We start from the raw sequence: 27,311 nt of genomic DNA on the forward strand, positions 1-27,311 counted from the left end.
CTATTAGGATAACAGATCCCCATCTTCTTGGATCCCACATTATGGATGTATTAGGGCTACAACTCTCTCTCTTTCTTAGATGTAAACTAAAAGAAAACTCTAAGAAATTATGCCTCACCAGTTTTCCATTAAACCACCTGTGCTTTCTTCCATTTAGTCTCTGCAAAGTAACTAAAAGTGGCCATTGGAAACTGACAGACACAGTACTGCCAGCTGCAAATGATAAGACAGTTCCCAGTGTTGTTATCTTAATTTTAGGGGAAAAAAATATGATTTTGTTCCTATTTGCTGAGCACTGGTGGTGTGAGTCTGTCCTGGTTTCAGCTGGGATAGAGTTAATTTTCTTCCTAGTAGCAGGTATAGTGCTGTGTTTTGGATTCAGGATGGTAACCCACTGATGTTTTGGTTGTTGCTAGGCAATGTTTACATGAAGTCAAGGACTTTTCAGCTTCTCATACTGCCCCACCAGTGAGGAGGCTGGGGGCGGACAAGAAGCTGAGAGGACACACAGTCAGGACAGCTGACCCAAACTGGCCAGAGGGATATTCCATACCATATGATGTCATGGTTAGTATATAACTTGGGAGACGCTGGCTCGGAGGCTTGACCACAGCTCAGGAACTAGCTGGGCATCGGCCAGTGGAGGGTGAGCAATTGTGCTTTGCATCGTTTTCTATATTCTTTTATAATTATAATTATCCTTCTTTTCTGTCCTATTAAACTATCTTTATGTCAACTCATGAGTTTTTCCTTTTTTCTTCTGATTGTCCCCCCATCCCGCTGGGTGGGCAGGAGTTAGTGAACAGCTGTGTGGTTGTTTTAGCTGCCTGCCGGGTTAAACCACAATAGGGTCATGTTTTCAAGCTTTCCTTTGCAAGTCATATTCACTAGAAACTGAACAATAAGTAAAGGGGTCGAATCAGATGAGTTAGATTCTCTAAGCTCTTGACCTTTCAGTAAACTATCAAGGTTATAAGGCTAAAGATAAAACAATGAGGCTAACCACAATGCCAATATTAAGAATTATAACTCAGCAGAGAAACAGTCAAAGCAGCACTCTCCATATATGAAGACTACAGCCTGTTCTCTCTCCTCCCTTAGTACAATCTAGAGTGGTATTTCTGAGTCTGGAAACTCTAGCATACATCTACGTTCCTTAAGTTCCTTTAATTAATTTAAAGAAGCAATTTTCTAGATTTAGATGGGACCTTCTCTTGGAATCTATCACTTCCTCTTTGCAAAGACTAATTTTCATTCATATCTGTTTTAACCTCACTACTGGCCCAGATATTAGATAATGCTTTGGGGGAAGATCATTCTGTATTAAGTTGTTGCAGGAAACTTCTGGGAATCTGGTTCTCAGAATTGTCTTACGTGAGACCTAGGATGAGATGGAAGTTGGAAGTCTTTTGTTCCTAAAACACAGTGATGGGACTAGGACTCTGAGCCAGAGCTTTGGCCAGTTTCTTATAACGATTACTGCATAAATGCCTAAGATGTGTATTCAAATTCTCTGGGATTGCAGAGTCTTTCTTTGTACTCCCTCCTTTTCTGTATTTCCCCTTTGGTTTCTTTACCTGCCTCACTGCACTGTAGCAGCGCCCCTCTCCAAAATATCGCTTGCACCTTCCAGGGAACAATCATCAACTCCCGCTGCGGGGTACCATCTCAGCCAGTGCACAAGGAAAGAACTAGAAGAAAGAGGCAAAGTTCCCCCTGTTCCAAACTGGTCCCTTTCACCTAACGCACAGCAAGCAAAGCAACAACACAGACTCTGTCCAACACAGATGTATAGTTCTGCAGTTCCAAATGATATTCCTTGCCTGCCCTCTCTGACGAGACCTCTGCACAGAGTTGTTCTTTCAAATACGGATTCATCAATATTTATCAGCTACGCTACTGCCAAAGCAAACCTTGAAAAAAGTTTAGCCAGATGCTCCAATTGCCTTACGTTAGCAGCGAGCTCAAACGCACAGCTGTTCAAAACCTAAAAGGTATTTTCAGCAAGGCTATGATTCAGGCAGCACTATCTTAAGGGATTTCTAAGCTCATGAGAAGCATGATTTGTGTACACAGCGCAAGGGATTTGCATAGATAACACATAAGTCTATCAGGAAGTAACAATAGCTTTGGCACACATAGCCAATAATGCAATGCTGTAAAAGCTGGGTACAATGGAACACCGTACAAACATTTTGACTGGGGAGGACTGACTTCCTGGAAAGAGGGGAAAAAGTATAAATCAATCAGTAGTTATTCTATGATCTGCTTGAAGACATGAATGTACCAAGATGTGATAAAACTTATTTTCTTCATTTTCAACTAGCAAGGTTTTATTTCAATCTCATGCAACATTGTGCGGTAATTAAGTTGAAGTAGAGAGTGGCACATCTAGCTGGCAGAAACAGATTATTTGTTTGGAAGATGCATTCACAAAATCAATATGAATCCATTTGGGAAAGTGGAGTAATTTAGAGAAATATCCACTATCCTCATTTCATTTCTGTCTGTTTACTGAAAACACAGTGTGGAAAGAACCGGAAAGGCAATGTACGCTAAACACCTACATTTAGGAACTTGCCAGACAAAAGATTGTATGGTTATTATCAAGCAAATTTTTGCCTGGGTTCAATAACTTCTTTCCCTTATACCGAGAAGACTTTCAAGCAGTTTAAGCAAAAATACGTCACATGAAATCCTGTCATTAATCCTCTGATTAGGTAAAGTTTATTCTTTAAACTTGGATTATATTCCTCCAACTTTAACTCTTTTTTGGGGGACATCTAACTTCAAGTCTGATACCTAGTTCATCCTAGAAGTTTCCAGAACAGTGACTTATATAAAAAAGACCTTTGCAAGAGCCACACACTTGCAAATACAAACTAGCATTGAGTAAAGCTTCAGTTGGTATATGTAAATATGCTCTTTCACTAGGTGTGTTACGTGCCTTTAGCCTGAGGTCCAACGTCATGTTCCGTAGGGCGCACAAGGATAAAGGCACAGCTTTACCATCATAAACAACAAATCTGTGTATTGGCAAGTCTATCACCAGGAAAAGTTTGGCCACGCTTATGTGAAGTCAGCCTGATCACACAAAATGTGGAGCTTTCAGTCAGCCTTACATCAGCTGCAGGAGAACCGGCACTTGGTCTACTATAATAAAGCCTGCTAACCAATCAGTTAATCTATCAGATTTTTTTTGAAGAAAACTAAATCAGCAGAGTGAGCTAAAATTAAGTCAAGTGCTTTACAGTGTGTGGTCAAGTGTTTTGATCCTGGCTGGAAGCCCTCAGATAGGATTTATTGCATGTCAAGCCATGGCTTAACTCTGGTGTTTCACAATAACATGTCTGCAAGCTGTGAAACCAGCTTAAGAATTCCCTATTTCGACAGCTCTACCCTTTTTCTCTTAGCCCTCTGCCTTCCCTGGTTATGCACCCAGACAACTGCATGGAGAGGCCGTCGTATAAATGCAGCTAGCGAACTGACCTGACGCCTGAACCACAAGTAACCTGTCCTGCTGTCGGTTATTTTTCACAGAGATCTGTGAGCCAGCTCACTCTGTTGACCTGAACAGCTATAGTGAGACAGCCCACACCACAGAAGGGCAATGGGGGCAAACACCCAAGAGTGTGTTTCTCTCTTTGCCCACAGAAGACCTTTAATCCTTTGACAGTCAGTCCCTGTTTGCAGTACAGCAACGAGCAGCCACAGGCACAAAGCAGACTCCCAGCATGAGGTTTCCGCGACTGTGGGAGAGCTCTTCTCTTCGTAGGCTTAAAAGTCACCCACGTGATTGCACTGCTGTCTAGTCTTTGGTATTTCAAGGAATTCTTCAACCTAAGATGCGTTTGGCTTTATGGGCAGATTATCCCATTAAGGTTCAGACGGGATAACAGGAATCCACCAGGGATAATGTAAAGGCTCAGGAACTCCCCAGTACACTAGCACGCATCTTACCTTCTTCCTTGTAGCAGCATAATCTTCTTGATCTGTTTTTTGACTACATACCTCCTAGGGTATTGACGTACTTTCCCTAACCAAGTAGATGCTGGAGCTATGACTTCCTTTTAGCTGGTTGCTACCACCCCTGTGTCAGAGAGTACCACCCACTGCAGAATTGGCTGGAGGGACCATGATAGGAGGTTTCAGCTGCTTTTTTTGGACAGTTTAAAATAGGGAAATGGAACATGTAGTGAAAGAGCACGGGGAAAGAGTTCATTCACACATTTTGCATGAACTCACACAAATGACTACAGCAGGAAAGGAAACAGCTTTTTTCTTTTAGGTTGCAAACCTATGGTTTGAAAGTTTCAGACTACTCCGACATGCACTGCCTCTGTTCAAGTGAGCACAGAGACTCAGAAGCAAGGATATATGGGGAAGACAAATCCCCCTGGATCTCTCCTTCAGTTACATATACTTTGCATGGCATTTCAGCTCTCAGGACGACCTGTCCCTTGACAAAGTTATACGCTGATCTGAAGACTGAGAAGTTTTCCTTCACTGCTTCTAAAACTGCATGCATCAGGCGTATAGTGAAGCAATGGTAATAAGCTGTACATTTGTTCAGGTCCTCATCCCATATGGGCAGTAAATGAAACAATTCTTTCAGTCCCATCAGGAAGAGAGAAATGATGCGAACAGTAACTTTATGTACTCTTCAAGTGTTGTCTGAGCTGTGACCTATTATCTTGCTATTCAATCTTGCAACTCATAAATAAACCAAGCCTTCCTAAGCAATTAACATTGCAGCATATTCTGTGTATTCTCCTTAATCTATTCTGTATCCTTTGTGGATCAGGTGCCTAAAATGGGATGTCCCACCTGGTGGAATCTCAGAGTGAACCTGAATGTCTCTGTTCTGAAATAGTGATTTTTACTTTTCTATTTCTTGTGGCTGTGGTGGATCTTGTGGAACTTCACTTCCTCTGAACAATATTTTGTTTTAGTCCTATTACTATTATTTTGACATCCTGAGTTTCTTCTATTGTCATTACACTCTGGTTCTTCACCTAACAATATATAATTAATACGATTTTGAAAATTTCATTTGATGCAGTTTTAGTATTTATAAATCAGTATCAGCAACGCAGCTGATCCCAAATTATTCAGCTGCTGAATACAGCTAGCTGTATGACAGTTGAAAGGACCTGCCACAGGAATTAAGCTTATGTTCTCAGTTTACACATACCTGACTTTTCCATCAGATAGTCCTCTGATTATTCTAATAATTGACATACATGTTATAGTCCTAAAGCAAAACAAACAACCCCCCACCAAGGTTAAGAACAAGATTAAACTGGTTTTGTCCTTTGGCAAAAAATATCTAGCAGAATCAAATGGATTCATCAACTGTGTATGAATTTAGAGAAATCTGAACTGCAGAGTAGTTTTGACAAGGTAAAGGCAATGGAATTAAATCCAGGGTGATTTTGACCAAATATATTGTTTACATATCCTTTAGTTCTTTCAGAGCTCCACTCAGTAGTAGCAAATTCAGTGGAGTAGATATTCAGTAGATCCCAGAATATAGGGCCTTATGCTGCATTGGATGCTTGGCTCTGCTATTGCTCTGTGAGGTGACCACAGGCTACTCTCTTATCTTTCTGTGACTCAACTTCTCCCTCCATCACCTCAATTTTGAAAAGATCATGTCCTTTTTATTTTAAAATTTACGGATATTCTTCATGCATGCACCTTGAATTTTGACCGTCATTTCTGCGTGATTGCTTTTAATTTATTGTGCCACTGAAGTACAACTACTTTATTTTAAAATAGAGTGCCTTTTTATTCCCCCATAAAGAATGGGATCATGAATAGTACCTGGGTTCCTCGGTGGAGTTTCAGCAGGTTTTCTACAAAATAAGACTCAAGAATAACATAAGGCTACTTTTGTTATCAATTTAGAATGATTCCACTTGTATATTAAACCAAGAGTTGCTACCACATAAAAATACTACCAACAGAAAAAAATAATCTATTATTATTCAGAGATTAGCAACAAGTCATGAGTGTTCAAAAATTACAGGTGAAACTCAAGATATATGCAGGGATATGGTTTAAAAGTCATGGATAGTTTGATTAGGATTGCTGGGACTTTAAGAAAAATTCCACTCCCATTATGTATAAGCCACCCTGAGCTACATAATGCAGTTGACTGCATGTGATGGGGTTGTGGATGAGGAAGGTATGCTTGAAAAAAGAAGAAAGGCAGGATCTTGCTTGGGGAAGAGGTAATATATTTGCACATGGTTTAGATGGTACAAAGTAGGTGATAAAAAGTCTAGAGGAGTAGAGATACCTGCCAGGAAAAAGGAAGAAGGTAAAATTATAGGAGTCCTAGTCCATCATTACCTTACATAGATGCTGCGCAAAGCAATTAATTATCAGCAAAGTAGTCCACAGAGAACTTTTATGAAAAACTGCAGATGAAGCATCTTTTTCTTGTGCTGCAAAATTACTTATGCAGAAAATGTCAATTTCTATTGGGCCACTCAGAGAGAAACTAAATGAGCAGGGTTCCTTCAATTTTCATTGCTAAAGTAAAATGGATGGTCATCTTGCATTCTGCTTTCAAATAGAAACAGCAATAAACACATCTGAAAAATAAAGTGCTTCAACAATATATTCTGATTAATTCATGGGTTAAATGTAAAAAATATATAATTGTAAACAAAATCAATGTATCAAAATAAACAAAGCCTAAAAATTATCACTAAGAAACAGCTTGGAATGAGTTGATCACAAGACTCCATAATATCTAAATGGATCTGCCATGTTTAATGCAGCATTGACCAATGTGTAACTTGAATCATTTGTAATAATCATGCTTTTGCTCTCAAATGTTAAGCTTGGCCAGTGCTTAATTAATTAACCCTATAGCTAAACTATTTTTGCCGGTGGCTTCGTTATATATAAGACAAAGACTCCAACATACTATAGTGAGACTAAAAATCTAATCGTTTGTTTACAAACGATTAGGGTCTCTACTATCAAGTATAGAGCTAAGTGACCTTATAAGGCATGACCACTGTAAGATTTCTAAAGATGGATTTAAATGTGTGATTAAAATTCAACTTTTCTAAGCTGAATACCTGAAAAAAAGGACACTGGACTTTACGTTTCTGAAGGTTTATAGGGACATCTGTACTGAGCAAAGAAGAGTTCAGAGAACCCATTAATTGGTACCGAACAGGACAGGGATAGTCATCTAGTATAGAGCGATGCTGTCCAGAGACACACGCGTCCCTAAGCGTACTGCCACACTGCTACAGTCTTGGACTGGCTTAGCAGCTACGGCTCAGCGCTCTGCTGATTCAACTGTGCTACTTCTGGCTCTGCTGCAAGATGGAAATGCTCCCACCTCCTTTCATTTTAATTCCTGTCAAATTGCCAGCCCCTTCTTCGGTCTATGAAATTGTTACCCTCAACTCTGTCGAAAGAGAGTAGACTAGGACTTGTGGGAATCAGCAGTAACATTTATGAAAAGCAGGATACAGAAATTCCTATAACTGAAACGTGGTAAGATTCCCTGAAAATGTAGGTAAATGGTGTAAAAGTAAGCAATATATGGACCTATCAGTATTGACCACATATATATGCTAAAGCTCACATAACTCATTCAGCCAGGGAGTCAAGAATTTGTCCTCTTTTTCTAAAAACATATTCTCTTTCTGCTTAAATCATTAACATTGCATAGAACATGCTATTCTAATCAGCTCTGGCAGAATGCAAATAAAATATGCAGCTTCGTATTCTCTTTCTCATATTCCACCAATATCGATTTGCTAATTCAGTCTAGTGGAATACCAGGTGTCTCATTGTGTAAAAATGTTTTTAGTCATAAGGTGAATGAAAAGTTCAATTTCCCATTACTATTTTTCCCATCATTTTTTATAGTATCATATTTTCCTTTATCCTGTTCTTTCCCACAGCGTGCTTACGTAATAGCCCATCTGCAATGCATAACTAATGACATGCAAGGTGTTTCATTAGAGTGTGCCTTAGTTATGATATCCCTGCTTTGTAAACAGAAATGCCCTGTTTTCTCAGTTGCTTTACTGATACTGATTACTTCCTTACTAATTGCAATTTATGGATAATACAACCTCCTGTATCCCTCTGACAGGAGATACCAATCCTGTGACATCAGCACTGAAAGATTACTACATAGTATACAGTAAAAGGTACAGTAACCAGTGATTACATTGCCTTCCAAACTATTAGACAGCCATTTCTTGTCCCAAGCTCATGCGATCTCTGGTTGTGAGCCCCGAGGCTCCTCTGTATGAATCTTCTGTTTCTCTACCCTGTCCGTCTCCAAAACAGCTTCCCCTTTATATACACCGTTACCAGGTTAGTCAGGCTTTAAAATACTTTTTTTTTTTTTTTTTTCAGTAAAACTGTGCAGAGGAAAAGCTCTCCCAAAGTAAAGCACAGCCAAAATAAGCTGTTGCTTTCTGTCTCTTGTCCTTGCTGTGTTCCAGCCACACTGTGTGAAGGAGATGATAGATTTTAAATGAGGAACTTCAACAGTTTTCTTTGAGCTAGAGATGCCTAAGACTTCAGTTAACATTTTCATTCACTTTGCAGTTTCTCAGCCTGAAAAGAATGGCTTGGACCTTCAAGTTGATCGTTTGCATTTGCAGCAAAAAACCAAGGGATGTAAATGAAGTGCAGAAAGAGCCACATGAGTGCCACTTACTCCTGTACTTCTCCTTCTACAGGTATGCTAGGTCTTTTGCAAAAGAGCAAAGCTTTATTACTTAAATTTAATATACAAAGTGGGGAAATCTAAGATATCTGCCATTGTCAAAGGATTTATGAATACAGTAATATGAATTGTATTCAGTGAAAGTATTTCATAGTTCTAGGAAGTGAACCTTGATCTTTTATGCTACACGGGACAACAAATCCACTCAGAACAGTGAATTCACAGGTTGAAGAACAGTGGAGAACCAGGGCCACTGCCTGTGACCCTGCAGATATTGCCTGTATCTATAGGACTGGAAGAGTATTTTCATAGCTACAATGTAATTTTACGGTGGAAGGAGCCCTGGCTACTCAGGTTTCCACGAGAAGGGAATGCTAGATGGATAGGCACGGAGAGGGTAAACACAGGTTTCCGAGGATGCGTGATCTGAGAACCAGGATGTCTGGCTCCATCACATACCTGCCCTACAGAATACATGAGCCATCAATCTTCTGGATGTGTTGCAACACACAGTTTGACCCTTCCTTTCACTTACAGGGAAGAAAAAAACCCAACAAATTAAAACCTATGCTGTCACTACTCTGTCTCCAATACTTTTTGTTCGGTTTTAGGCACCTTGGTGGCTAAAGACTTCCTTTCCATGTCTCTACAATTTCTTAGACAGAAATACCAATAGAAATCTGCATTTATTTTTAAAGAAGCTTTATTGATCTCTGCTCAGGCAATTTTAAGAAACCGTTTAGGTGTCAGCTGGGAATAGTGCAACATGGTGGGAAATAATAGCATCACAATGGCCCTTTTGGCCTGCCCTTTACTGCCCACCACCCAGTCAACATAAGAGAAACAAGGGAGAGAGAGAGAGAGAGAGAGAGAGATAGTACAATCCCAAGTTTCCTCACCCAAGTCATATCTGCAGTCTAAAGACAACAATCTGCCTCTTCTGTTTTTCAGCATGAGGCATTTTGCTAGGTATATTTCAACACAACAAGTATCTCAAGAGACTGAAAACACACATCATCATCATCTTGCTCTGTGATTCCAACTACCTTCCTCTTGGTTCTGCAGGGGTGAATGGATGACATTTCCACCATTTTTCCCCATGGAAAGAAGACAAGACACATTAGAAGTCTAAGGACATTACAAGCAAGCTGTAAGCTGAGGAGTGTGTATAAAAATGAGTCAGGTTAGTAGTCAATTTGGGCAGCATCATTCCCATGGACTATCAGGTACTAAATGATATAAAAACATGAGCAGGAAAGAGTTCTGCTCTTACATTATGGGTTATTACAATTCCCTCATTAGAAAGTCTCTTTAATATTAGAGAAACTTGTTCAAATTTACACCAATAACTATTATTATTATTATTACTGTCTTACAATACTGTCTATCTGGCTTGGCTTGCTTATCCCTAATAATTAGCAAAGTGACCTGGCTTCTGCTTCATACAAACCAAGCACAAAAGAGCCTTGACAATCAATTTCTGAAGTGACTGAGTAGCAAAATTGCATAGCAAGTGTATGTACTGAAATGGTGATGATTTGTAGGGCTTTGTAAATCACAGCTTAAAAAAAAAAGAGACACACTTACAATCCATCAGTTTTTCCATCAACTTAAGATGAGGAACTCAAATTTGACCTACAGCTTGTCTGAATTTACAGACTTCTTCCTATAACCAACTAAAATTTTACAAGCACAAAGTGATAAATGCATTCACTACAACACAATGCATTGTTTTCTGTTCTAATAACTTTATGGTGTCAGAGGTTGCCTTTCAGGTGAGAGGTCAAAGAAGTAAGCTGATTGATTAGCTCAAGAAAATTAATGAAAAGTATTTGTCATTAACTGAGATCATTCCTTATTTGAGAGCAGCAAACAATGTGTTTCAGTGGTCAACCACTGAAAGAAACTGGCTGAACAATTAAAAGCACTTAAAAGTCCTTTGGGGCCATTTAGAGTTCATTACATTTTTGTTTCAGATGTTGCTTACTTTGGCTTATTAAGCTACCCAGAATACTCCAGCAGCTTGAGAGTATGCCTTAGCAGCCTTAACATCTTAGTTCTTGTCTGATCTGCAGGGAGACTGATGGTACTGTATATAGTAGTGCTCCAGAAATGGTACCTTCAGGGCAGCAAATACCTACTCACTGTCTTCGAGTACTGCTCACCTTAAACAGTTCCAGATGAAGCTACTACTACTACATCTCAGAGGATAGAGGTTACTATGCCAAAACCAGCTAACACTTTCATTTCTAATATATTCTTGCAACCTCCTCTGACAGTGACATTTCACTCTATGGTTTGTTGCAATGCTTCGGTATGCGAAAAGAACACAACTCCTGGGTGAAACTTTCTGCTGTTCTTGTGGAAATCCATTTCATAGTCAAAATCACCCTTTCCCAAACAGGGTTCACACAGTACAAGACAGGATTCTACCCACACTCCATCCCACTGAGCAGGTACTGCCCTGTTGCGCTGTTTCTGGACATCTTCCCAGGCTCAGACCTTGGCTAGAACAAAAAACTTGTAAATGACCCCATCCAAGGCAAGTGTGCAGAAGGAGACCTTACTTCCTGCATTTAAGAAACTCTATTTTCTGCAATCTTCACAATTATCAGTATTAATATACTGTTACGGGTGTCACGTAACATGTTTTTTTCAGTCAATATCATGACTTGTTTGTTAGGTAGGCTCAATTTATAATTTTGGAAGCCCAATGCTGAAAAGACCTACTGTGGGATTAGGGTTAATTTAATACCAATTGTGGAAAAATGTGAGTCTTTAAGACTTCTTATGTTAGGTCAAATTTTGCTCATAACTAAAGATTTTCCCTGTATAAAGGACAAAATACTCGCCTGATTCAGCAAAGAGCAGACCGGCATCACAGAGAGAGGGGAATAGATGCATGGGGCCAGATTGTGCCAGTGAATTTCAGACAGTGGGAAGTAAACGAACAAGTCAGTGCAACAGAGCAGAATGGAGGACTGCAGCAAAACAGTCACCCTGTTACCTCAGGAAACAGGTGGCTCTTTAGAAAGAATGAGAAAAGACATAAATGATCTTCAGGAAGGAAGGAATATAGCGAACAGGTGTAACTGCAATACAAAATGCAGAAGTGGAATTGTAAGTAGATTAAAAGTCTGTAAGGACTGTGAACTGGGAGACAAGAAACTTGATTTTTGCACAGGAGACTAACAGCTAATAACAGGTCTGTTAACAGAAAAGTTACAAACAGAAAAAGTTTAGCAGAAGAGAAGTTTGTCAACCAGTTTAGTTGGAATACAGGGAATCAAAGTTCAGTGATTTGCATTACTACTTCTTGTGGAAGCTTTCATTTTGTATGTATAAATATATAGAAAAACCTGCTTCTGGTCAGATGTCTGACAGAAGGACATTTTAACACAGTGCTCATATCAATATATATGGAACCGGAAATAGTGTCTAACAGCTATTAGTTTGTCTAAGAAATTAAAAATCATTACTACTTATGACGGACCTATAGTATTTATTCTGGGACAACATAGAATCGAAAAGGCCTCTCCTCTTGTCAGTAAAATTGATGCTAACTGAGCATCATGTATCAAATTACTAAACTGATGCTGAAGTGAAAAAAAACCCTCCTTCACTGAGGAAAGAAAACTTGCAAACGGAAAAAATAATAACTGCCAGGGAAAGAATTACCATCACAATGCTTCTGAAATAATGTTGTAAACAAAGTATGTATAGCAAATAGAAGCCAAGATCTTTAGCTCTTGGAAGCGATGTTGATTTATACCACCTGAGAATCTGGCACCAACTGTACGAGGACAATCAGGCTCTTTCTTCCAAACACTGAATAGTTCTTACTACAGTATTATTATATTATAATATGACTAGGAAATGCTGCAAATGGATCTAATTATTATTATAATCCTAACATTATAATCTTGAAGTCCTTGTCAAATGTTATTTCCAAGACATAGAGAGATGTCCTACAGGCAGGAGAATTAAAATAAATAGATTAAATAATTTCCTACTGGCGAGATATCCTAAAAAGCTAATAGGTTTAGATTCCAGATTGGATTCTGTAGCAAAGATATTTGATTTGTTTGTCAAAATTTAAAGATCTTACAGTGCTCCATCAATCATTATGTATAAGATAGGTTAATAAGAAAAATCAAACTCAACAATTACAATCCAAACAAAATTTTGGCAATGTGTATTAACTGGGGGTCAAGTAGGATTGTGCTTTCGGTATAATGTTTTCAGTGGTCTTGAATGCATGTCTAGTTAGTACTAGTCCATGTGCTCTACTGTTTCAGATACACAATAATAGTTCTGTTTAAAAAAAATGGTGGCATGCAGAACACTGAAATCCTCCAAAATTTGGATGACTGGATTTTATTTGCCATTACTTGAGTGATAAGTATTGAAACCAAGACAGAGAAAACAAGTGAATCAATATCTGCACCGATAGGATACTTCTAATTCTGCCAGCTTGCTTTCACCTGATTTCAGAAAACCATCCTGATAATTCTTCATGAAACATCCACTCCCTCTGTAAGCAAAGGTTCAGAATTGCTTCAGCTGTGAAGGGATCTTATGGTTTGAAATATATCACACTGGAAATAAGACCAGTCATTTAATTTGACCTTTGCGACGTTTGAATAGTTTCCAGATGACTTCCAGACGACAACAGTGTCTCTTTGGAAGTAACTCTTGCCTGATTAAGGGAATCAAGTTATTTAAAAAAAAAGTCTCCAAGTGCATAAATATTATCAATTAGGTCAGTGGTGTTCCAGTATGAGCCAATGTCCCTTATCTTACATTATGTTGATAGTACTGCCATCTGTTACACTTAAAAGCTTTCAAACTGAAAGAGAAGGAATATTCTATTAGCGAATACTTTCTAGCAGTGTACCATCTGCACTTCTGCTTGTGGGACCTGACAAAAAATCGTCTGATATCCTTTATCTTACAGATGTCTCTCTAGAGTCTTATGTGGTGGTGCTAGAGAGACAGTGATTCCTGTGGAATCTGCTCATTTCCCTGCCAGGGCACCTCTCACTCTGAGGGGGAAAAAAAGGAAAACACCTGATTTGCTCTGTGCCATTGGGACAGCAATGTGATGAAAGAACAGATGAAGAGTGGTAGTGGGAGCTATGAAGTTTGATCATGTCAGCTGTGAAGTCATGCACAACCACCACAGATCTTGTCAGGGTGAGGATATTGCATTTTCTTATCAACAGCAACTTAATGCTTCTGTGCATGCTAGGGATTTTTTCAGCTCCACAGAACTACAAAATCTACCACTGTTCAGTACACAAAACCCCTCTTGCCCAGAGGCAGATGATTCTTCGGACATGAACCATCTCACATCTGAGGTCCTGAAGACAGATCTTGCATTTGTAAATGACCAGATACAATTCCAGACCATGAGCTCCTCCTGAACAGCCAGCAATCTGAGAGCAAGATCCTTTCAAGATCTGTAGCTGGCTCCGTTTCTCCCCATAACTCCTAGCCAGTGTTATGGTCACTAACGTTGTTAGGAATGCATAATGTTATAGATGAGCTTTGCTGTAAGTGACAGCAGGGCCCCAACTGTGAGCCTTACAGTGTCAAGGTTTAATTCCCCACTCCGCCGCATACTTCTACGAACCACAGTTAAATCACTGTTTCTGTGCCTAAGGTGCTAAGTTGTACAGTAGTTTCCCTGTTTCTCAAGCATTTTGCAAGGATACGTGCCTTGGAGTCAGTGAGAAAGTCAGGTATTTGTGATGCTGAAATGTGTCTTGCTGCTGTTCAAAGAAAACAAGAGGACAGGCAAGCACTTTCTAAAATACAGGTGTAATTTTTTTAACAAATTAATGATTAGTTATACAAATTAGCATAATGTAATTTGGGTGTATCATCTGTGGCAAATACTCTTACACTCAAAATACTGTTATGGGTAAAGGGAGCATGACATTTACTGCTTGTCCGATTAGTATTTTCATAGTCAAATACTCCATGTTATCCAATGTAAAAAAGCCTCACTAGTAATACAGCCAAAGTCATTACATATACAAAACCACCTTCCTAGTATTTACCCCTTATCTGTGGTGGTGTCCTCAATCTCGTGTCCCATTCCACTTCATTACACACTTTCTCACCCCAGCCTGCTCCCTTCCCCCTAACTCCCAGGGAAGGGGTGCAAGCTGCCCCGCATCCCCCCAGTAGCGGCCAGGGGCCGTTTGTCCGTCAGGGACTGGCTGGGGCTGTCAGCCCCCTCCCCGGCGGCACTGGCAGAGCTGGAGCTCAGACAGGCTGGGCAATGGGCACTTGGCCACGGGGCGCCTGGTCAACCCAGCTCAGCCCCGCTCAGGGCACGGGCAGCCCGGACACCCCCTGGGACCCGACACAGCCCCATGCCTGCCCCAGCAGTGGCAAGTTTAACCATGCTTATTAGGTTATGATGTAATATTGTTAATTTAAAATAAACGAAGGGGAGCTACACTGAATATGACTATTCTATACTTAATTTCACACTGAGGAAAACTGACAAAACTGACGGGAAATAATTTTTTAAATAATATAGTCTGTTGAAATAATTGACTTCCTTCTAATTCTTTCTTTGAGAAAATCAACATTATGCATATTCTCATAATGAATTTCATAAATGATGAGTGATTCATGAAAGACCTGCCTGTGATGAAGAATTAAGAACATGGAACCACAGATTCAAATCTTAATTGAATGCTTTGTGTTTCCTAGTAATTTGATAATAAATCTTTCATCTTTTAGTGGTATAGGCTAATGTTAACAGAAAAATCATTTGGTTTTCAATAAAGAGGTCAGCCACCCTTCTGCTTCATTTCACCACATCCTGTGTTACTACAAAATAGGCAGCAAATATTTCTCACTTCTCTGCAGGTCTCCAGCAACATTATCTAATGCCAATACTCAGATCTTGAAAAGGACATTACTTATGCCTGAAAGGAGATCACCAAATAAACAATACCTCTAGCATTAAAGATTCACCTAGCTATACAATTACTTGGTCTGACAAATACAAATTTCCTTTCTATATTGTAAATTTAGGCCTTATTTTACCAGAGCAAGCCACTCCCATTCCCAGGCCATGAGGCACCTGTTAAGGCCAGCTCAGCCAAAGCCCTGTGGCCTTCTGGTAGGAATGGCAAAATCACATTTACTGGGTTACAAACTGCATTTATCCTTCAGCGTTGACGTCAGCTGGGGTGCAGCCCGAGAGGTACTGCCTTCCCCACGGAAAGGGGACGTAGCAGCGCTGAAACCAGTGGGTACCAGGAGAGGCTCTGTGCCACAGTGCCTAGCACTGCACTGATGCATGGCAGAGGGATTATTACAGAAATGCTCTCACATGCAAAAAGTAAAATATTTCTGCTCCTATCAGAAAAATGTACATGGTTCCCGGTAAAAGAGGAAGCTATATTTTGTCTTAAACGTGCCTGCCATTTAGCTTCCCAGTATTTTTTGCTAACAAAACAAAAAGACCACTGACACAAACACTGCCTACATTTCAAGGGAAATAGTAGCAAGTCTTTGTTCTTTGAATTAAACCCCCTCCTTTTGTTTAAATCTTTGAGCTGCTTTGCTTAGCCTATGACAATTCAATAATTATTTGCATACCATTGATTTTCTTCTGAAGCTAAAGTCATTAGACCTTTGGCTCACAGCCAGTTTTGCCAAACCTAGATGGATAGAAATCATTGCATAAATTTTAATGGTAGCTAGATTCCAACTCTGAGATTTTCTTCAGTTGTTGGACTGTCAAAATAAAATGCTGAACAAACACTCACGTCTCGTATGATTACATTTATTGTTGAAAATTACTGGTCGATATTTGCTTGCACATTAACTAATAGCACTGACTATTTCACTGCCCATACAATATTATAGTTAATAGCAATTGTGATGCCTCGCACCACAATAAAAATTGGCTTCAAAAAAAATCAATAGATTCCCTGTTTTGTATCAGGGAAGACAGATGAACAATAAAACATGTATTTTGAAGTGATTGTTTAGTCTGACAACATGGTATTCAGAATTACTTTGAATGATAGGTACGATTCACTGTAGAGTCCAATTCCAATATGAAATGCATCTCTGAGTGCCTTTGTTGCTTTTGTTTAGGGACAAGTCACTGCAACAGTGTCTCAATGAATTTTCTGAGCCAAAGCCTATAACACAATTTTGGAGTTCACACCACCAGTTTTGCCTGCTCGATGCCATTTGTGGATTGTTCAAGTCAGAGTGACATAATTTGACTCATGGTGCGTCCTGAATATGATATCTAACTCTGTGGTTTGAGACAAACAGAATATACAAACCAGAATAACAGAAAACTGATTTACCTAAAATAGCATCCTTAAGTTTCAAATATAGGCATTCTAAGGTTCTTTCAGAAAGAGGACACTCACCAAGAAAACTGACATCCACCAACACAATTGTCCAAGCAAGTACGGCATGCAGGCTATGACGGTAATCTTACATAAACACATTAAAATGGAGGGGCTTTTTGGCAGCTGTTTAGACTGAAAAATATTGCTGCTTTTAAGGGAAGAGTTCTCTCAGTTTTACCATAATGATTCAAATACAGTTTTTATGATAGTTTAAACACAGTTTTTTTCAGAGCAGATATATTAAGGATGCAATATCAATGATGTTTTAGCATGACAAATTATCTTCGTTCATACTTATGGCAGAAGAATCTCTCATCTTTTGTTATCGGAACAAATAATGGCTTGCTGTAAGACTAAAGCATTGGTTATATTGTGCAAAGGTTTAATATGTCACAAATTCAGCATGGATAATTGCTGAATATTCTTGACTGGTAATCCTCTGAGCACTTCCTCATCAAGGACAGTGTCTTTCCTGCCTACGTATGTATTTGTCTGCATTGGAGCTTTGCTTCAAACTCACTCTCTTTAGTCCAGAAACATCTTTCTCTGTACCAGAACCGTGTGCTGGAGTTTTGTACCAGCAAATAATACCTGAAGGATAAATCTAGACCTGAAATGCTACAGTCTCTGTCTGCTTTGCTGCATTATTATTATTATTGTGCAACTTGCATGCCATTTTTTCCAATATGGTCCTAAAACATTTGAGCTTTGTATTCTTTTGGTTTTCACAAAGCAAAAACAATGTACAGAAAGATCCAAAATTACAGCCAAACAAAACCAAAGACTAATACGTATTAGATTGACCAGCTACATTACACAGCCTTTTCAGTTCTTTATTCTTCCTGTCAGTTAGAAGACCATGAGCACACTGAGGTCTCAAAGTAGTTTAAGAGACTTTACTCTACTTACACAGTCATTATATGGCATGTATAATAAACATTTCCAAAATTCAACTACTATTAAAATTGACCAATGGAGGTTAAAGGACTATAATACTTTTACATTAGATGTTACTGGGGAAACAAGCATCACGGTAGAGTGGAAATGAGGAGAAGAAATTGAATGAAACAGGTAATTGTGATGGAGAAATGTTAAAATATGAGAATTAGGAGAAAGGAGAAATCAGGTGGTAAAGTAGTCTTTGTGTCAGTGTCTCATACAAGTTGGAGATTTGTATGCAGAGTGAGGGAGAAAAGAAAAATGGACACATAGGTACAGAGATGACACAAGGGAAGAAATAGGAAGTATTGAGGAGAAGGAAGCGCAATGGCCTCAAGTTGTGCCAGGCAAGGTTTAGATTGGGTATTGGGAAAAATATCTTCACCAAAAGGGTTGTCAAGCACTGGAACAGGCTGCCCAGGGAAGTGGTTGGGTCACCATCCCTGGAGGTATTTAAAGACACGTAGATGTGCCACTTAGGGACATGGTTTAGTGTTAACTGTTGGCAGTGTTAGGTTAAGGGTCGGACTTGATGATCTTAAGGGTCTTTCCCAACCTAAACGATTCTGTGATTGTATGATTCTATCACACTGAGAAAGAGTGAAGAATCTGAAAAATGAAAATGAACAGAGACATGACAGGTCCCTTTTCTGCCTGTAGGATTTCCTGACAACCACAACACTGTATGCCTGAAGACCAGTCTCAGCTGTGTGGCAATTATTGATGCTGGTTCAATATGTGCAGCCAACAAAGGCAATGGATTATGGTTAACTTCAGGATAGTAATCAAATAGATTCTCATCGCTGTGGTGAAGCAGCTTTTAGCGAAGGCTTGAATCTATTTGCCACACTATCTCACTGCTATCATTTAGCCAACATTTCAAACATTTTGTCTCATCTTTATTTCTTTAATATAATTGTCAGACTCACTAATTGGATGCTTTGAATATGTCTTTACTTTACAAGTCAATTTATCATACATTTACATTTTTCATCACAACTGATGAAAACCAGAAGAATTTTTAATCTTCGCTCTTTTCATGGCATTTCTTTCGCACTGGTGTCAATAACCTCATCAGCTGGAATTACAGAGCAGTGTGCTTGATGATTTCTTACTAATTTTCTTAACAAAAAAATCAAATTGTCAAATGCAATTGTTCGAATTGTAGCCAGATAAAGATCTGCTTTATTTTGCTATTTCATCCTATCACAAAAATGAATGGAAGTGGGAAATGATTCTCCACCACAGGAAAACAAGTGGGGGACCACTCCTATTACTTCTTACTAAACAGACCTTGAAATAAAAGCGACTTCCCTGATGATATTCTCCAGACTTTTCACTTTATCCTCAGGGTCCCGAATCTGGAACTACTAGGAAACAGCTGTGCTATCAAAGCATTCCTGTACAGAGGTCTCAAACACATCAGAAATACTAAACTGGAACTGAATGTTCAGGAAAATTATTCTGAGCAAGTACACCTCAAGCGAAAGTTAAACTTGCATTTTTTTAGAGAAATAAGAGGATATTCCTATTTTAAAGGACCAGAAAATCTGCTGAGAAGCCAGTTGCAAATTGGGAAGAGCTAGTGGGTAGCAGCAAGTTCCTAAGAAGGCACTGCATACTATTTCTAGTAGCAACTGGACATAAATGGAATAAAAATAAATAAAAATAAAAAATAAAGAACTTATTCTGATTATTAAGGACATTATTTTCATTTTAATTAAATTAATTTTTACCATAGGCTTCTGATGATGATGAGTGGCAGAAAGTCCTTTTACCCCAATGTGTTGGAGAGAGAAAATAAGAAAACGTGTGTTTTTCTGGAAAGCAAATTATACAGGGTTAAGAAATCTGGCTTCAAAGAGCCAAACAGATTTTTTTTTTCCCCTAATCTGCGATGTCCAAAACACTAAGTAATCAGAAAAAAGAACTGGAGTTGAATCAATTTCTTGAGAATGCATCAGATAGTGTATTTGCCACATGTCTTTCTATCCTTATGTTATTTCTACCATATTCTAGGAAAATATGTAATTTGCAATTAATAAAACCATATCAAGATCACAGAAAAGCAGTATTTAATGGAATTCACCTACTAACAGACCATTCTGCCAATGATTTCCTGTAACTGAGCATCTCAAAACCCATCCTTAGACCACAGGATAATTCAGTTTGGAAAGGACCTCTGGAGATCTGTCTTCCAACCTCCATCTCAAAGCAGGGTCAGCTATAAGGTCATACGGGCTGCTCAGGGCTTTGTCCAGGTCGGTCTTGAAAACCTGCAGGGATGGAGTCCATGAAGTGTCTCTGAGCAACCTACTCCATTGTATACTTGTCCTCACAGGGAAGAAGTTTCTCCTTATACCCATTATGAACCTTTCTTCTTTCAACTCATGCCCATTGCCTCTCATTCTCCTGCGATGTGCTGCTGTGAAGGTCCTGTGTCTGCTTCCTCAGTGACGTTTCTGTAGGTATGGGCGGGCAGCTGTTACGTCCCCCCACTGCTTTCTTTTCACATTTTCAGGCTGAAGAAGCCCTGGCCCATCAGCCTCTCCTCACAGGGCAAGTGCTCCAGACCTTGACCATCTTGGTGGTCCTCTGTGGAACTTTCTCCAGTTCATTGGAATCTTTCTTGTACCAGTGGGCCAAAAATTGGGTGTAGTCTAGATTTGATCCATCAAGTGCAAGCAGAGGTGGATAATCCTTTCCTTCAATCTATCGGCTGTGCTCCTGTTCATACAGTCCAGGATGCTGCTGGTCATCTCTGCTGCTAGGGTAGGCTGCTGGCTCATGCTCAGCTTGCTGCTGGCCAGAGCCCCAGGGCTCTTCCAGAAGAGCTGCTCCCCAGTGTGGCAGTCACCACCCTATACTGTTACCAGTGGTTCTTCGTTCCAAAGGGGAAGACTTCTCATCTGCCCTTGATGATTTTCATAAGGTTTCTTTTGAACCATTGCTCAAGCCTGTCTTAGATGTCGCTAGATGACAGCCCTGCTCTCAAGAGTATCAAATGCTCATCCCAATTTGGTGTCAGCTGCAAACTTGAGCGTGGACTCCATCACCTACTCCAGCTCATTGACAAAGATGTTAAACAGGACAGATCCTAGGATAACCCCATTGGTATTCCAGTGTTGCTGGCCTACAGTTAGAGTAGGACTTATTACATCACTCTCTGAGCCCAAGCATCCAGTCAGTTTTGTCCGACCATCCAGACCACAACATGGTAATTTGAACACAAAAATACTGTGGAGGGCAGTGTCAAAAGCTTTGATAAAGCCCAGGTAAATGACATCTGTTACTCTTCTCTAATCCACAGATCTAGATATTTAATCTTAGAAGGTAATTGAACCAGTCAGGCATGATTTACCCTTGGTAAATCTGTGAGCACTCTTCCTCATCACCATGTTCTGCTTTATACGCCCAAAAATGTGTTCCAAAGTAGATTATTCCATGGGACTGAAGTGCAGCTGACCAGCCTGTAGTTCCCTGGGTTGATTACTTGACCATTTTTTGAAATGAGTGTGACATTTACCTTTCTTCATTCATCAGAGGTGTCCCTGTGATTTCCATGCCCTTTCATATATGACAGTGGCTTTGCAAGGACATTGACCATTTCTCCCATCACCCTTGGACGATCCCGAGGTCTTGTACTGGTCAGGTTATCCCTGACTCAACCTTCACCAACTGTTTGTAGCTCTCCTCCTTGAACCCTGCCACTAAGTGCAAAGGTCTGGGAGACACTGTAATCTAGTGGTAGAAACACTTCATGTTGTCCTCCATGTTCCTCATAGGTCCTGACTGTAGCTGAACTTCGGTTTTCCTGGCACCATCCCTTCATGCCTGGACAGCTTTTCTAAATTCCTCCTTTGTAGCCTGTCCCTGCTTCCATCCTCAATATATAGCCTGTTTACACTGGGGAACTGTCATGAGTTCCCCGCCTTGCTCAACCGTTTGTAGCTCAGTTGCACAGCTGCAGACCAGAACTCTTTCTCTCTTGCAAGACAATAATTCTATTGCACAAAGGTACCCCTGGATGTCAATGGGACACATGCAACAGTTCATCCTTCAATGCCCCTGTATTTTGTGTGTCTTCCTCTCGTAGTATAGCCAGCCACCTAAAAAGGTGTCTCCAGAATTACTGAGCTGTGAGCAGCCAGGAGTATAATTCAACTACACAAGCTATGGCAATCCTGTTAACCTTTTACACATAATAGAATTTGTGGAAAAAAAAAAGTGATAGAATGTACTTCACAACAATTGATGTTTTTAAGCAGGGTTTCAGAGAGTAAGCACCCTGAATTCCAAGCATTCTCACTAAACAACACATGCACACAAACACTAGAATAAATGTAAAAGAAGAGAAATAAAGCCTCCCTATCAGTACTGTTCCCTGATAGGAGGAACAATATGAGCAATTTAACACCAAATTAGCTACTAGGAGAACCTAGTAGTTAATTCCTTAGACAGCAAATGAGAGGAGGGATGTGGCAATTATTCAATAGACTCATATTTAAATAGATCTGAAAAGCATTACTAATGTCTAAACTAATTTTTTCATTTTTGTGTAAAGAAATTTTTTGTAAGAAATTAGATTTCTCAGCTGACTGAGATACATTACAGAGCCTTGCAGAAGAGCCTTTTTATACCACCAAGTACAAGAATAAGCACAGTATGAGCTGGTAACCTTCAGAGCCCTCTAACAGACACTACTCCTTCAGCCTCAGGAGCTAAGTCAGGAAGATTCTCCTTTGTTGTTAGGATGGCACAACAATCCAAATATTTCCACTCTTTGCTCAACACTTCAGATGATGCATTTTTGTCTAGAATAAAGTCAAAAGTATTGAACATTATACAAAGAAAGTGGAAAAGGTTTCTTTTTATGCTATATTAAATTCGATACTTCTAGACCCTTCCTGACACATTAATCTATGTAATTTATTATGGTAAAAGAAAAATTCAGAGAGATGGAAAGAAATCCTAACAGCAAATTTGTGCTAAAAGTCCACTGTTATCATACAAAGATAACAGTTTTTCCTAAGGAGGCTGTCTACAGTGAGATAGGTTTAATCTAAAATTTAATATCAGCTTTTATGACTGAAAGAGAAAGCTGAAATAAAACATGAGCATAAATGAAAGAAATTATACAAAAATTACTATAATTATGAACATCAAAGTTACTTATCAAAACTACATCTTCTTTATGCTAATTATTTTCCCAACAGATTATTCTGAATAGGATGAAGCCATCTCAGTTATGAAAGAAAACTAGTGTTTTCCCGTTCCCTGATAATTAGTCATTCATATTTAGATAGCCTTCATTCACTGTTGCACAGGTGCCTCAACCTTTGCCACACAACGTTGAGCTGTATTTAAAGAAATACTCTTTGAATACTTCTAAAGGAATAATAAAAAACTCTATTAACAGCTTAATCACCCTGCATCTCTCCAAACAAGAGATCTGTCATGTGAAATTCATCTTTTTTGTCAGAAACATGCACAAAACAGTTCTGACAGACTAAAATATGACAACGTTGTATCAGCAAGCCTGCTTCAGCAGCCCTGCTAATTTAACACCCTATTCAGCAGATATTCAATTTCCGTGGCTGCTGGCCATGAAGTTTCAGTGAACTTCTATGGGTTGGCACCTGCAAAGCTTAATTCCAATTCAATAAATGTAACTTCCTGCCTTCCTCATTGCAGATATGTTAACTGCTGACTATGGCTATGAGTCTCCAGCAAAAGCACGTTCTATTCACATATCTATATATAGAAGTCAGCACTGTATGCCCATCAGATTTGCGAACTTATGCTTGGATAGACCACAACTCTAATAACATATGAGTGGGTAGAAAGTCCATGAAGAATGATGGAAATACAGATGTGGTCAGAGATGTCAAAAGGAAAAAGGTTCCCTGATCAATGTATTCCCATCTGTCTGAACTCTGAAAAAGTTATTTACTTATGGCTATAATAAGTACTAAAAGCAATTTTACAAAAAAAACCTCAAAAATGAAACACTCCTTCCTGCCCCGCAATGTCTTCTGAGCTACTACATAACCTCATGGGTAAAGCATCTGCATAACCTATTCCTTACCCCATGAGTCAGGATCTTCTAATGGAGAGCTACTGCTAGGATGTTACACTGCATCAATGATAATGCACCCTACTCCCCCACTGACACTGATTGGTGCAGCACAAGTGATTTAGGCTAGACAGAGAGTTTATGTAAGATTCAATAAGGGAAGAATGCTTCTAAATGCCAGGATGTCTGGTTTTGCCATCTCAGCCACAAAACAACCGAAAATCTCAAATCTGAGTGATTTTAATCAGAAATAGTTAAACAGCAAAATTCAATGTTCCCATGGAAAACTGTCATGAGATATCTGATTCATAAGACCAAAAAAATCATTATTTTCACTATTTATGCTGATTCAGGATTAAAATCTAATGAAATAAGAAACAGTCTGCTATTTCAATAAGCTTCTTAAATGAGCATCATCAATAAATAGAAAAAGCAATTGTCAATTGTCATCAGTGTTAATTGATGATTGTCATCACTACTTTCAGTAAAAAAAAAAAATAGAGAGGATTAGCCGTACCACTGCAAATACATAATGTGAATGAGCAGATCAGGCCAATTTACAAGGCTATGGGAAGGGTTACATGAGATTATCACCAGATCACAATGACTGATTTAGAGTGGTGCTCCCAGTTCGATGCTGCTGGTTCTTTGCAGTTTTGAAGGCCATTAAAAATATGCTAAAGTAATTGATCAGTCAATAAAATAAATATAATTGGTTGGTTGCTGGAATAGGTAGGAGGAATTTCTACAGTTTATTTAATCCAGATTCTTGAATTCTGTTAGGCCTGTTCAACAGTATGTCCGTAGTATGGCTTTTATGGTAGTAGAGATACTTAAATTATCTTTAAAACAAGCTTATTTGAAAGGTAGAAACTACCTAGCTAAAGCAGGAAATGTGGCATGGTCTAATTAACCATGTAGAAATAAAATTTGACACATGGCACTGATCAATTTAGGTAGCCAAACTTTCACAAAGACCATAATGAAACATCTCTGCAAGCATCTGTATTTCAGATAACCCAAAATGGCACCCTTTTGGGTGGTCAGAAGAGTCTCAGTTTACAAAAATACCAGAGCCTTAAAGCCAGGATAACAAAGAACTGCATGAATTACTGCCTTTGCTAGTAAACAGTAAAAGGGATGAGAGATTTATGTGTTACTGAATTGATCTGATTATAACTTTTGAGTATATTTATTTATTTTATTATCCCTCTAAACATAAGGACCATTTGTATTTGATTCCAACAGAGGATCGTTACACATGGAAGATCTACATTCCTTCTTGACCATCACCCCAGTGTCACATGCCTTGCTGCTGAAAGACAAACGACCAGCAGAACAGAGCTGGAACTGCAGAAAGTTGTACATCAGGGATGTTGAAACACAACTGTTCTCTAGCGGATGTCTATCTATCCATTTTGGCCACGATATATTGGCTTGCCAATAGCTAGCTGTCCATCTGAAACCTTTCATTGACTGGTTCTGTGGTGGGTTGACCCTGGCTGGAGGCCAGGTGCCCACCAGAGCCACTCTATCACTCCCCTCCTCAGCTGGACAGGGGAGAGAAAATATAACGAAAGGCTCCTAGGTCAAGATAATGACAGGGAGAGATCACTCAGTAATTACCGTCACAGGCAAACAGACTCTACTCGGTGAAAATAATTTAATTTATTACCAATCAAATCAGAGTAGACTAATGAGAAATAAAATCAAATCTTAAAATACCTTCCCCCCCACCCCTCCCTTCTTCTTGGGCTCAACTTCACTCCCAACTTCTCTACCTCCTCTCCTCTCAGCAGCACAGGGGGACGGGGAATGGGGGTTGTGGTCAGTTCATCACACATTGTCTCTTCTGCTCCTTCCTCCTCAGGGGGAGGACTCCTCACACTCTTCCCCTGCTCCGTGGGGTCCCTCCCACGGGAGACAGTCCTCCATGAACTTCTCCGATGCAAGTCCTTCCCATGGGCTGCAGTCCTTCACAAACTGCTCCAGCGTGGGTCCCCCATGGGGGTCACAAGTCCTGCAAGCAGGACAGTGTATAAGGTATGGAGACAGGAATCAAGTTTAAAACAGAAAATTCAAGACACTTCATGGATTTGCTAAATGATATAGGTATCATTAATATAGATATCCCCAGGTAAAACCTGATTTGAGGTTCATTATACTAAATCACTAATGGCTAGAAATTAAAAACTGTAATGTTAGCTCATATTAACTTTAACGGGAAATTCTAGTTCCCCAAAAGCTGTCCTTCTTCCTGTCTGTACACAGTAGCTTGCCTTTATTTCAGATTTCAACAAGAAAGATTAAAGAGCCCTTGCAGCTGTTAGCCTGAAAGAATATGTACAAGAAGCCTGTGATCCACATAATGGTTAATCTAAGTGAATGCCTCTATATCATGGATGTTGTGTGATTGCTATTTAGTCAAAATATATATATATAATAAATGTATAGTTAGTAGATGTACATGTAGTCAAAGTGTATTAATCTTGAGTATATATATAGTATATTGTCTTGTTCAATTGAAATATATTATATGCACCTGTTCAGGAACTGCAGCTTTTTTAATAAGCTAAGAATATTAGAGTGCGTTGTCCAAGGCACTCTTCAAAGCTAAGTCCATATTCCAGTCTTGACTACTGTAAATGATTGAAAAATCTGTATTTTGACCAAGACCCTATAAGAATACCAATGATCTTTGAGCTGGTGTACCTCACCATGGATGGGACCTGCGCAGTGTGCTGTGCCTTGACCATAGGTCCATCTGATACCTTATCATCTCAGGGTTCCCAGCATCAGAAATAAGATTTTACAACTGCCTATCACCTTTACTCAGCTATTAATGAATAGTTATCTGCTTTGCAAATGCTGGTGCATTTCTATAGGATGTGGAAAGAACTGGCATCTCCTCAGTGCTAAACAGCCCTTGAGCTTCTCATTTTGCATATATGGAAGACCTGACCTCTCTCTGTGTTAGTAACTTGAACAAATCTAACTGCAAATTATTCAAGGTTTATGCTGTGTGAAAGTTATCACTAAAAAACATGGCTATTGCCTATTTTTTCAACCCTTCTACATAGCATAATGAACTCTTATGACAAATTGCAGCACACACAGTAATATTGAACTGTGGCAAATAGTGCAGTGGGATATTTTTGGAACCAGGAAAACCCCTCAATTT

At 39.3% G+C, this 27,311-nt stretch overlaps 1 long non-coding RNA gene across 2 annotated transcripts; it reads left to right on the forward strand.

Moving 5' to 3' along the window:
• Positions 1-483: 483 nt before the first annotated feature.
• Positions 484-26,420, forward strand: LOC129215432 (uncharacterized). 2 transcript variants are annotated; one of them, XR_008580003.1, is made up of 4 exons: positions 484-646; positions 8,596-8,729; positions 9,668-9,899; positions 25,379-26,420. It is a non-coding gene; the product is annotated as an uncharacterized LOC129215432 (long non-coding RNA). The 2 variants fall into 2 exon arrangements; XR_008579999.1 differs by having other exon boundaries at positions 9,782-9,899.
• The last annotated feature ends 891 nt before the right edge of the window (positions 26,421-27,311 follow it).

Source organism: Grus americana, chromosome 1, assembly GCF_028858705.1.
Source record: "Grus americana isolate bGruAme1 chromosome 1, bGruAme1.mat, whole genome shotgun sequence".
Lineage (NCBI taxonomy): Eukaryota > Metazoa > Chordata > Aves > Gruiformes > Gruidae > Grus > Grus americana.